The sequence below is a fragment of the Uranotaenia lowii genome, chromosome 3 (genome assembly GCF_029784155.1).
Source record: "Uranotaenia lowii strain MFRU-FL chromosome 3, ASM2978415v1, whole genome shotgun sequence".
NCBI classification, from domain to species: Eukaryota; Metazoa; Arthropoda; class Insecta; order Diptera; family Culicidae; genus Uranotaenia; species Uranotaenia lowii.
This window is the reverse complement of record NC_073693.1, coordinates 118,202,749-118,214,870: the sequence shown is the minus strand read 5'-3', so window position 1 is coordinate 118,214,870 and position 12,122 is coordinate 118,202,749. Positions and strand designations below refer to the sequence as shown.

Here is a 12,122-nt window from a genome sequence, read left to right as displayed (position 1 = left end):
CATATATTGAAACTTTGATTGAGGGTATCGATACACTCTCGAATCAAATAAGTATCCAAAAAAATGAACTCTCCTCATTGATAAAAGCGGCCATGCGACCATCCCCGTCAGCAGATAATTTATTTGACACGCTCTCATCGTCTATGAAAGAGCAATACGTGTCAACTTTCGACGCACATAAAAAGAAGATGGCGCAAACCTTCGAAATGCTGGAAGAAATGATCTCAGGCCATCAAAATTGCCTTATGTCCATGGTGGAGGAGCAGCACAAAAATTGCTTCTCCAATTTAGAACAGGAGCTTACTCCTTCGCTCCAGTCCATTGCCTTGGAACTTAATGCACTAAGGGCAACCGTCCAAAACCCATCGAGTAACGTGGACCTGATTGATGAACTACGGTCAATTCACGACGCTGTTGCAGCAAAACCAGTCACCCCTTTGCTTGAACCAAGAACGTGTTTGGCCGAGGAATTGAATCAACAAATAAGTCAAAAAATTGTCTCAGGTTGGCGCCTTCTGGGTACCAGAAAAATATGGAAAGCCGATTGGACGGAGTACGACAATCGACAGTTGCGTCGCAAGAAGCAGCAACTAAAAGCCGATAGAGCAAAAAAAAGACGGCAACGCAAGGCGCGCAATATTAACAACAATAATATGAACCCCCACATCAATAGCCGTTCTACCCACAACATGAATTATCCACTACCGCCTGATCGTGAGCTTCTTGCGGCGGCCAAAAACCTTTTTTCGCGTCCGCCAGCCAGCCCCAGTAAACGCAGAAGCAAACGAGGTATCCAATTTATAAGGGGTGAAACTTTAAACCCTCCAAAGGACAACGTTCGAGGAACACCAAGCCCCGTGCCGTCACCGCGCCGTAATAGACGTCCGATAATTACTGCACCCACCGTCCCACCAAATTCGCCAACGAATTCTTCGCCTGAAGTATCACCGCGCCGTAAAAGACGTCCGAGAATTGCTCTACCTGCCGTCCCATCAAATTTGCCAACGAATCATAACGGAAACATGACGCCTTCAGTGCCACCTGTCTCCCCACAAGCGACGTTTGCCTATCCGTTTCCCAACCCGTACGTCACACCGTTTGCTGCCCCATGCTGCCATCGCGCTCCAACGGCTCCCACGGCGTTTGATTACCCGGTAATGTATGGGCAATATAATTTTCTGCCCCAACGACGCGTGCCAATGTAGGTACTAGATCTTCGATCGAAATTCTAGCTTATTGCCAAAATGTGAACCGTATGAGAAGCGCGGTAAAAATGAAGGAAATAAGCTTGAAACTTTTAGGCTCCTCTTTTCAAATTGTTCTCTTTACTGAAACTAGCTGGGACGCTAGCGTTAACAGTGAAGAAGTTTTCGGTTCGAGGTTTAATGTGTTCCGCAGCGATAGAAATTTAGCATTGTCCAAAAAAAAGTCAGGTGGCGGCGTTCTTGTAGCTTTGGATTCTATTTTTCCCTCAGAAGAAATTACAACGCAAACATATACTGAATTTGATTCTATCTTTGTAAAAACATTATTGGCAAAAGAAATGCACATTTTTGCTTCCGTGTACTTTCCACCTGAATATGCCACTTCACATTATTTTGAATTATTCTTCCAAATTCTTGAAAATACATTAGCTGAACAACCGGAAGCAAAATTACATATTTATGGCGATTTCAATCAACGCAACGCTGACTTTATTTTGGATGATGACAATGAAGCAATTCTACTTCCAGTCGTAGGCGAAAACGAAACGTTACAATTAATCTTCGGCAAAGCTTCTATTTTAGGCTTAAACCAAGTAAATCATGTTAAAAATAGTAACAATAATTATCTTGATCTATTTTTTACTAACTGTACAGAAGACTTTTGCGTAAACGAATCGGCTGATCCACTATGGAAAAACGAAGCATTTCACAAAGCGATAGAATACTCGCTCTTTATCCATAACTGTGCCAAACCTCGCGACTGGGAATACGAGGAAATGCCAGACTATCAGAATTCAAACTTCGAACTATTGAAACTAGCACTAATTAATACAGAGTGGTCAAGTGTATTGAAGAATGAAGGAAATGTTGATACAACAGTAGAAACCTTTTATAACATAATGATTAATCTAATAAACAGTTATGTTCCTTCAAAATTTAAAAGACGGTCCTACAGCACTAAACACCCTGTCTGGTATAACAAGGATTTGAAAAACTTACAAAATAGGAAGCAAAAAGCTCATAAAGTCTACAGAAGTGATAGAAGTGTTACAAATCATCAAAATTATATAAATTTATGCAACCAGCTTAATTCATGTATAAAAAGTTCTTTTGAAAAATACAATCAGAAAATTGAAAAAGAAATTAAACAAAACCCAAAAGCGTTCTTTGGCTATACTAAAAAGCAGATGAAAAATTCAAACTTTCCTACTCAATTGACACTTGACGGAAGCATTGGAAATAATCCACTGGAAATTTCTAACTTATTTGCAACATTTTTTCAAGAAGTGTACACTTCTTTCACTGAGGCTGACCGAGATAGGGAATACTTTTCAGTCATTCCAGATTTAGCGTGTGACATTCAGGTCAATGAAATTGATTACAATAATGTTTCCGAAGGACTTAGAAAACTTGATGCTTCCAAAGGAGCAGGGCCTGATGGACTTCCCCCATGTTTCCTTAAAAACTTGGCGGCCGAATTGACAGAGCCTCTTCTGATTCTTTTTAATATGTCATTAAATTATGGAAAAGTACCCAAATTTTGGAAAAAATCTTTTTTAATTCCGATTTTCAAGTCCGGAAAAAAATCAGATGTACGAAATTATAGAGGAATAGCTATTTTGTCTTGCATCCCAAAACTTTTTGAATCAATAATAAATGAAAAAATTTATCAACAAGTAAAAAATATTATAACGAGTAAACAACATGGTTTCTTCAAAGGACGCTCTACAGCATCAAATCTTCTCGAATTCGTTACATACGTTATCGATTCTATGAGCAAAGGCTTTCATGTTGAGGCTATTTATACCGACTTTAGCAAAGCCTTTGATCGCATTGACATACCCCTTTTAATCTTCAAATTAAAAAAAATTGGCTTTCATCCAAATCTTCTCTCCTGGTTACAATCATATTTAACTGATCGAACACAAATCGTTCGTTTCCAAAACGAATTATCCAAATCTGTCGCTGTGACCTCTGGTGTGCCTCAGGGGTCTCATTTAGGACCTCTCCTTTTCATACTGTTCGTTAACGACATTTCCTTTATTCTAAAACGGATTGAATACCTAATATACGCCGACGATATTAAACTATTTCTGAAAATAAAAACAACCGAAGATGTTGAAACATTTCACAACGATGTCAATGTTTTCTTTGAATGGTGCAACAAAAGTTTACTTCAATTGAATGTTAAAAAATGCAACTCTATATCATTTAGCAGAAAGCAAAGTTACCCCATCATTGAAACAAAATTAGGCAATCAACCAGTTCAAAAATGCAAAATTGTAAGGGATCTCGGCGTCATACTGGATTCAAAACTCACGTTTGTAGAACATCAGAACAATATCATCAATAAAGCAAATTGCATGCTAGGATTTGTAAAACGTTTCAGCAAACACTTTCAAGACCCATACACCATAAAATCACTTTATATATCCTATGTTCGTTCGATACTGGAGTATTGTAGCATCATATGGAATCCTTATTCAAATATTCACGAGCAACGTCTCGAATCAGTTCAAAAACAATTTTTGTTATATGCGCTACGTAAAATAAATTGGACCACTTTTCCTCTGCCATCGTATGAATCTCGTTGTAAGCTTATTGATATAGAACCTCTCAGTAAACGCAGAGAATTTTCCCAAATTGCATTTGTAAATGATGTTGTTACACAAAGAATAGACAGTCCTGAATTACTTTCAAAACTAAATTTTTACGCACCCTCCCGTCCATTAAGAAATAAACATTTGTTCTACATTAAACTTTACGACAAAGACTATGCAAAACATCAACCTATTAATCAAATGATGTACAAATACAATTTACAAAGTGAAATTATAGACGTAGCGATGAAAAAAACACAATTAAAAAAGGCATTCAAAAACAACTTCATAGAACAACAAAATAGCTTACATTAGTTTTAAGTAGTTTTAAGTATTGTAGTCTACATAGTTTGACTTAATAAATAAATAAATAAATATTAAGGAAGGGTTTTAATATCGTGATGGTCTCTAGCCCAATTTGGGACATCTTTGAAATCTTGCTGTTTATCATACTTTCATCATCTGCTTTCTTGGGAGAAAGTCTGTGCCATTTCAAACTTCCACAGAAATCCTCTGAAAATAAAGCAAAATGACGATTCGCAGTTTCGCGTTTATGATAATCGAAACAGTCTTCAAAAGGGAGATAATTTGTTAGCGGATGTAGGAGCTAGTCATAGATACTTAAATTTTTGTATGCTTCTCTTTTCCAATGTTTTAAGGTGTTTGATTAATTATTAGACTGAGTCGGTTTGGGTCATTTTTGAATTTCTCAAACCATGAGGTCTTAAAAGCTTTGTTTTTGTTCAAAATGTATCCATGATTTTTTGCAGAATATTTTATTAACGTTTACATGAGTAAATTTGAACTTTTAGGTTTGTATGGGAAAATGGAATATTTTGTACTGAAAAATTAATAGCATTTGGGTTAGCCGAGTCTGTCAGAGATTGTCAGATCGATTCCTCATATTCAACAACATTCCAGCATTGAGAAGGTCTTAGTTCCAGTTTCAAGATAAAATATCATGAAAAGAAATCGGCCAGTAAAGGAAAAGGCTATAATTGAAAAAACCAATGGAATTTTGGCTATTGTCTTGTTTTTATGTGATTTAATTCTACCGAAGTTTTTCGGCGGATTTTAGAATCCAAAAAAGTTTTTCACCAGTTGTCCAGAACTATCGAGGTACTCTGGCCTTCAATGCTCTTCAGGGGATACTAAAATTAAATGTTGAACACCAAATTTTCATCTGATTAACAATATTTTTAAAAATACAATCTACAGGCCTTCTTTTAAACTAATATAATACTTTGATTTGATTTTCGTTTACATTTGCTTATAAGTGACAAGAATGTAGTCAATAAGCAGAAAAACACCTGAATTTTTTAGACAGCTTACGACTCTGGAGTAGAAAAAAAACTATCACAAAGTATTTTTTTATTCCAGAGTTTTAAGCTGTCTAAAAATTTCAGGAGTCTTTCTGCTTATTGACTAGATTTTTATCACCTCTAATCTTAATGTAAATAAAATCATTGCGTTTTCTAAAATTTTGTATTGTCGAAGTCGAAAAGGTGACCAGTTTCTGAACTGTGTTGTTTTAGTCTAAAGTAGCCAGATTTTTTCAGCACGCATCCGGGCCAGATAAATCCAAGCTTTTTTATTTTAAAACCTGGCAAAATCCGGGCAATTAATTTCAAAATTGTCGATCAAAAATCCGGGCAACATCCTGGCAAAATTGATCGAAACCCGGGAGTTTCTTAACAAAAATCAAGAAAAAAAATTTTAAAAAATTTAATCAAATTTTATTAGCAGATTTTGAATCGTGATCTTTCATAAAACTTTTCATAAAAATCTTTGTAAAACTTTCTCAAAACTTTTGTTTTGGACGCATAAATAAGTGAATGTTAACTGTGTCTACTAAAGCAATAATACTATTATATTTGTGCGAATATGAACTCAAAAAAATTAAGTTCTGATAAAAAATTAAAGTCAATAGGCAGATAAACTTCTGTTATTTTAACATGTTCGTCGCCAAGAGTGGGTGACGCAAAAAACATCTGAATTTGATAAGTCGAAACACCAGTCTGGAAATATATTTTTTTATTCAAAACTATATCGAATTATGAGCCCATCCTTCACTGATCTCCATAAAAAATTTGAAACAGAAAATGATATTTCCTGCCGATGACGCTTGGTGACAAACGTGTCAAGATAGCATTACAAAAACACTACAAATGAAAACAAAAGTCAAAACAAAATGTCCCGAATCAATCCAGTATAGACGAAGTTCGGTTCATAGTAAGTTTTTTTTAAACATTGTTGATAAGATTAAAGAACGCTTGGTTTTTAACTGACATTTAAGATCCACAGTTTTGAGCACCACGTGCGCTATCTACGAACCACCCTTTTTCCAAAGGCGATTTTTGATCAAATTTTTCTGTTTTCAGAAGCTTGACACTCAAAATAACACAAAATTTTGAATTTGCTAGAAGTTATGACAGGATTAGCCGTTTGTCCTCCTTTGGCACAAAAATAACATATTTTACTTTTTGGTGGAATTATACAACAGTTTTGCGTAATGGCAAGATTGCAGCCGAAACACTTTGGGGGACGCATTTAAGTACTATGCAGGAAAAACGGTCGCTTTTCACGGCAGTCTTCTTTATGTCTAAGCACGATTTCGAAACAACACTGCTAATTCTGGATGACGTTTAATCAGCTGATTTCTGCTTAGCGTTGTTATTTACAGTTTAACTTAAAACTCTTCACTGAGTGAATTGGCAAAAAAGCAGAAGTAGGCATTGGAGCGACCTCAAATTCAATTCGGAAGTATGGAGAGGAAAGCGGCTTTGTGGATAAAAAAATTTGGGCGGAAACCGGAAGTTTTGTCCGGTGGACAAAATTTTGGACCGGAAAGTCATGCGTTCTTACGCCAGTAAGAAAACTGCCTCATTAGGCTGAGTCGATTTGGGGTCATTTTCGAATTTCTCAAACCCTGGGGTCTTAAAAGCTTCGTTTTGGTCCAAAACTTATCCATGATTTTTTGCAAAATTTTTGAGTAACGTTTACATGAGTAAATTTGAACTTTTAGGTTTGTATGGAAAAATTGAATATTTTGTACTGAAAAATCAACATCATTTTTGTTTCTTCTGTGACCAAAACGAAGCTTTTAAGACCCCAGGGTTTGAGAAATTCATAAAATGACCCCAAATCGACTCAGTCTACTGCCTCATCTCAGGATGTGGCTAAAATTTCTCTCCGCTAGCTATCCAAATATTTTGCGCATGATTTAACCACCGTATATTGTTTGTTTTAATCAGTGGGTAGCTTTTTAACCTTGTATATATCCGTTTAGATAGGCCTGTTTATAAGTGAGATACAAAGACTAGTCGAAAAAGAATTGATCTTTTTTATCACTGCCAATTTCGCAAATTTTCAAAATGCGCTTGATAAAACCTCTGACATTCCATAACTTCATGGAATAACTCATCTTCAAAAGTATTTTAGCTCACTGTTAGATCCTCCAGAATTCCCTAAACGATTTACCATATGAACTTTGGTCGAATAGTTGATTTCCAGCTGTTTTTGGGTCTTTCACTGGATTTTTTTCTGAAATTGCTCGATACTGCCCAAAAAAATTTGTCAATGAGTTACCGTATTGGATTCTATCTCAAAAACGATTTGAAGATTGTCAAATATTTACACATTACATAAATAAATAGCTTCACTGAAAATTTTATCAATTTCAATCCATGCATTCAAAAGTCTTCCACAAAACAAAAAGTTGCATTTTTTTTTCGAAAACACTCCAAAATCTTTTAAAAAGAAAACGTAAAACAGAAGTCAGTTAGAACAAAATAAATGTTTGATTCGAAATGATAATAATTTTCAAAAAAAAATTACCAAAAAAAAATACTGACACACTCAGTAGAAAAAAGGAAAACAGAAGGGGAAAAAATCAATTAAATTAACTTTTATTTCTTAGTTGAAAATCTTGATATAGATATTAGAAACCAAGTCGCTTTAAAAAACTGACTTTGGGTATGATGAGGAAACTAAACGTTATAAACTGAAAAACACTTAAATACCAAAAACAATAATTTCTAAGAAAACTTTTGAGGTATCATCATGATAAATAAAAAAACAAAACTTGACCATGTTTTAAATGTGTTATTAAATTCAAAAACTTTTAACAAAGCGAAATAGGAATCATCATATTTTATTGAACGTTTCTATGAAAAGTTCATAAAATATTTAATTTTTGTAAATATCTACATTAAACTAAGTCGATTTGGGGTCATTTTTAATTTTCTTTACTCCTGAGGTCTATTAAAAAGCTTGTTTTGGTTTAAAACTTATCCATGATTTTTTGAAGATTTTTTAAGTAACATTAACATGATTAAATTTGAACTTTCAGGTTTGTACGGGAACTGACAATCATCATCATTTTTGTTTCTTCTGTGAAACCGTGCCTGATTATGTTTTTGTGTCAATTTATAAATTCTATGATGGAAAATTTCCACTGAACAACTTTATCGAAGACCGTAACTTCGATTCTTGACAAAATAGTTATGAGCTGTTTACAACGGGGATGTCTTTAGGCATTTAAAAACAATAAATTCAACTGACATCACTGCTAATGCCTTGTGAAGTATTGCTTGATAAGTAATCATGCAATACCTCGATAGGCACCTAGTAGTGATGTCAATTTATATTTTTTGTTTTTCAAGCAAAATACATACCCCCACACAACACCGAATTTTTTTTGTCTAATAAGAAAAAAAAAACAAAACAAAGAAACAAAGTTCGAAAAAGTTGTTCAGCGGAGAATTTTCTTTATAGAGTTTATAAATTGGCACCAAAATCATAGACAGGCTTCCATGGGCTCAGTTTCGTAGAAACAGACAACAATGATGTTGATTTTCAGAACAAAATATTCAATTTTCTCGTACAAACTTCAAAGTTCAAATTTAATCATGTAAACGCTACTTAAAAATTCTGCAAAAAATCATGGTTGAGCTTTGAACCGAAAAAAGCTTTTTAGACCACAGGGTTTGAAAAATTCAAAAACGACCCTAAATCGACTCAGTTTAATGTACAAGAATTCGCTGCAAAAGTTTACTTTTTGCTTTCATATGTTTTTTCGATGCATTTTGTGTCACCGAACACCCGTGTAAAATTAAAAATGATTTTATTGATTCCTGAATTAGCGCAACGTGTGTCAATTTTGTATGAAATGAAGTTCGTCTTTAATTATAGGTTTTCCCTATGCTTAAGCCTTATTTTCTATAAACATGAGAAGAAGCTAAGTGGAGAAAGATAGGGTGAGTGCTCCTACTTTGGACCTAGAGCCTACTTTAGTCCTAAAATGCCGAAAATTGAAAATAATTCATTGTGCTGGCATAAAATAAAGATATTCTTATGCACACAATGAACTCTTATTCTTCCTGAACCCTATCATACCGTTTTTTGCCATTTAAAGTTTTTCTGATAAAAATTATCAACGTTTTAAAAATGTACATCTTCATCAGTGGTAAATCAGACAGCTCATTTAGTGGGGCGCGTATTGAGAAATTAAGTAAAAAATCACGATTTTTTACTTTCAAAGCCAAAGTTTAAAGGGAAATTACTTCCATTGTTAAGAATATGCCATACTACCCATTTTTCCAAAAATTCATAAAAATCGATGGAAAACTCGGAAAATTTGCAAAGGGTCCAAATATAGGAAACTTTCGACTTTGATGTTCCATGTTTAGACCTGATATCACCAAATCTTTGTATCAAAACCAACAAATCAACAATTCTTGCGAATTTTTAATTGGGGCATAATTTAGAACCAATATTGAATATTTCCAACATTTTTGCCAGATTTACGCAAATAAACTATAAGTAAGTAAACACAATCAAGTTTCAGCTATCGTTTTGCTGATAGAGCTGACGAGGAATTAAAGTGTTTGTGATATTCATAACAGGAATTTTAGTTTTTTAAATATTAAAAAGCTGTAATACTATTTTATGATAGTAATTGATTTAAGTTTACATTTACAATAAATTTGTTTATTTATTTTCGAAAAATCAAACTTTTTATAGAAGTTTTAGTTCTAGGTTCAATGAAAGGAACCGGTCCAGTACCAAAATAGGAACAGTAGGTTCAAAGTTGGAAATTTAAATCATCCATATCTTTGCAAACCCCCAATAATGGCGGAACCCATGTTGAACATTTTCATTGAAACTTGCAGATAAGATTATGACTTATAAATGAACTTCCTGGAGGATATAAATTTCCCGTCCATTCGTGAGAAAACCTTGATTATTTAAAAACCACCGCATAATGGGTCCAAAGTAGGGCAACTAACCCTATAACCATTTAAAAAAAACTCTGAATTCATTGAAAATTGTTTAAAAAAATTGCAGGTTTAGCTAACTAGATAAAGCTTTCATTTTTTTAACTAAATAAAGATTATTCAGTTCACATGAAACGTACTGCAAGAATCAAGGAATGTTTAATATCCGAATTAATTTTTTTTTAAGCGTCAATACATCTGTGGTGGTTTTTTAATGAAAAATTTTGTTTCTCCATAAAAATTTTCATAAAAAATCAAAAGTCATTGCAGTTATTCATTAATCGCTTCCAAAATATTTATTACTTTTTTCGGCAGTTAAAACAGCCAAACAATTTATGGGAGGTGTTGAAATTTATAAATTTAAAAATTTTAAAAGTTTTTTTCCAATTTTGAGATTGTATTCTAATCAGCAATAATTATATTCATGGAATGTATACATCAATGCAACAACTAATGAATAAATAACATCTTCTTGGAACAAACATGTGCTCCAGGGCAGGGTCAAAGAAATTATGCCGGGAGTATTGAGTCATTTCTGCACCCGAGCTATTTGGTTCCCATCGAATGAGGTTCAAGAGGATGACGGTTTTGCAAAGCTTGGTCAATCTGAAAGATATCAAAGCTACAGAGTAGCTGTCAGTGAACGCGTATAAAACAATGTTATCTTTGCAAAAAAAAAACAAACACCAGTTCACCAGTTGATTCATGTGGGGGAGCAGCAATTTTCTTGGTTGCACCCACGCGTTTCCACGCGCCCAGCACAATTCACAACAATTCAATGGAGCCTCAATCAGCACCCCTCGTGTAGGATCGTTGCAGCATCCATCCAATTCATTCATCTGTTGGGGGCATGTAAATTTGTGCCCCAGAAAAATTCACTATGCTGTGGTGTGCATCAGAGTGCACTTGCAGCAATTTTCTAATCATCTCCGCGATTGCGGCTTTTAATTAAAAAGAAGCAAAGAGAAAAAAAAGCCCACCGTTGAAGCCGTTAGATTGCATCAACTCTCCGAAAAAGATGAGGTTTGTGCAAGAGTTTATCATCGATTTGCGAGGAGCATATCAACTGTTGATTGGTGCGTTTATCAAATCAAATTTATGTATGCACGTGTTGCAATAATGATTAATGGCGTCTGGTTAGAAAGAGTTGTCTTTATGAAAAAAAGGAAGATGATTTATTAATATTTTGATGTTCTGATTACATGTGTTTACAATTTACATGTTACAATTTTAATAGTTGCAATAAAATATTTCATCTGTCACATTGCTAAACCCCCATCGCTTCTCGGCCTAAAGGCTAAGATCAAAGTGTAGTATCTGTTCTTATCATTGCTAAACCCTAATGCCGATAGGTAATTATAGAAGGTAATTATAGAAGAGACATTGCAAAAATCCAATGACTATTTAGCAAATATCTGTGCCGAAAATGCGCTGAAAGTGCGCCAGTAGGCTTTCCCAAACATAATATGATTGGAAAAGCACTACTGGCATAAAGACGCGAGCTCCCAAGAAATTTTTTTTTGTTTCGATTATAGTCGTTTTACCATCTTTATGGCATTCGCGACTTTATCGACGTTGCAGTTGGCGGATCGTTATTGAAAAACTTATCCGGTACAACTGTGTTCGATGTTTACTCTTGGGCTCGAACTCACGGACATCGGCTCAGGAGACAACAGACTTGCCAACTGAGCTATATCACAAGCCCAGCAAGAAAAATGATGCATAACCACTACATTCAAGCGAATCAAGAAAAACATTTTATGGGATTTTCATCCTATTGATTAATTCATCCAAACAAAAAAAATAGTGAGAATCGAACTCACTGCAACAGCTCATCTCGACTTGCAAATCCGATTTCTTACCCAGTGCACCAGCTGAGACGGTTAGCAAACGAAGTTTTATTGTCATAGTCCTTCTGCCACCGTCGATTACCAAAAAACGCACGGCATTGGCCGTCTGCCGTATTTCCATCCCTCTTTGTCTTTGATGGGAAAAGGATGAGAATGGGAGGGAAGCTAGAAACTGGTTTTTTATTGCTG

General features: G+C 34.7%; 1 protein-coding gene and 1 pseudogene across 2 annotated transcripts in view; both read left to right on the top strand.

Moving 5' to 3' along the window:
- The window catches only part of LOC129756647 (uncharacterized), an 80,873-nt gene that overhangs the window by 29,140 nt on the left and 39,611 nt on the right, over positions 1-12,122 (top strand). The window lies entirely within an intron of this gene.
- Positions 11,361-11,481, top strand: LOC129758863 (U2 spliceosomal RNA; annotated as a pseudogene).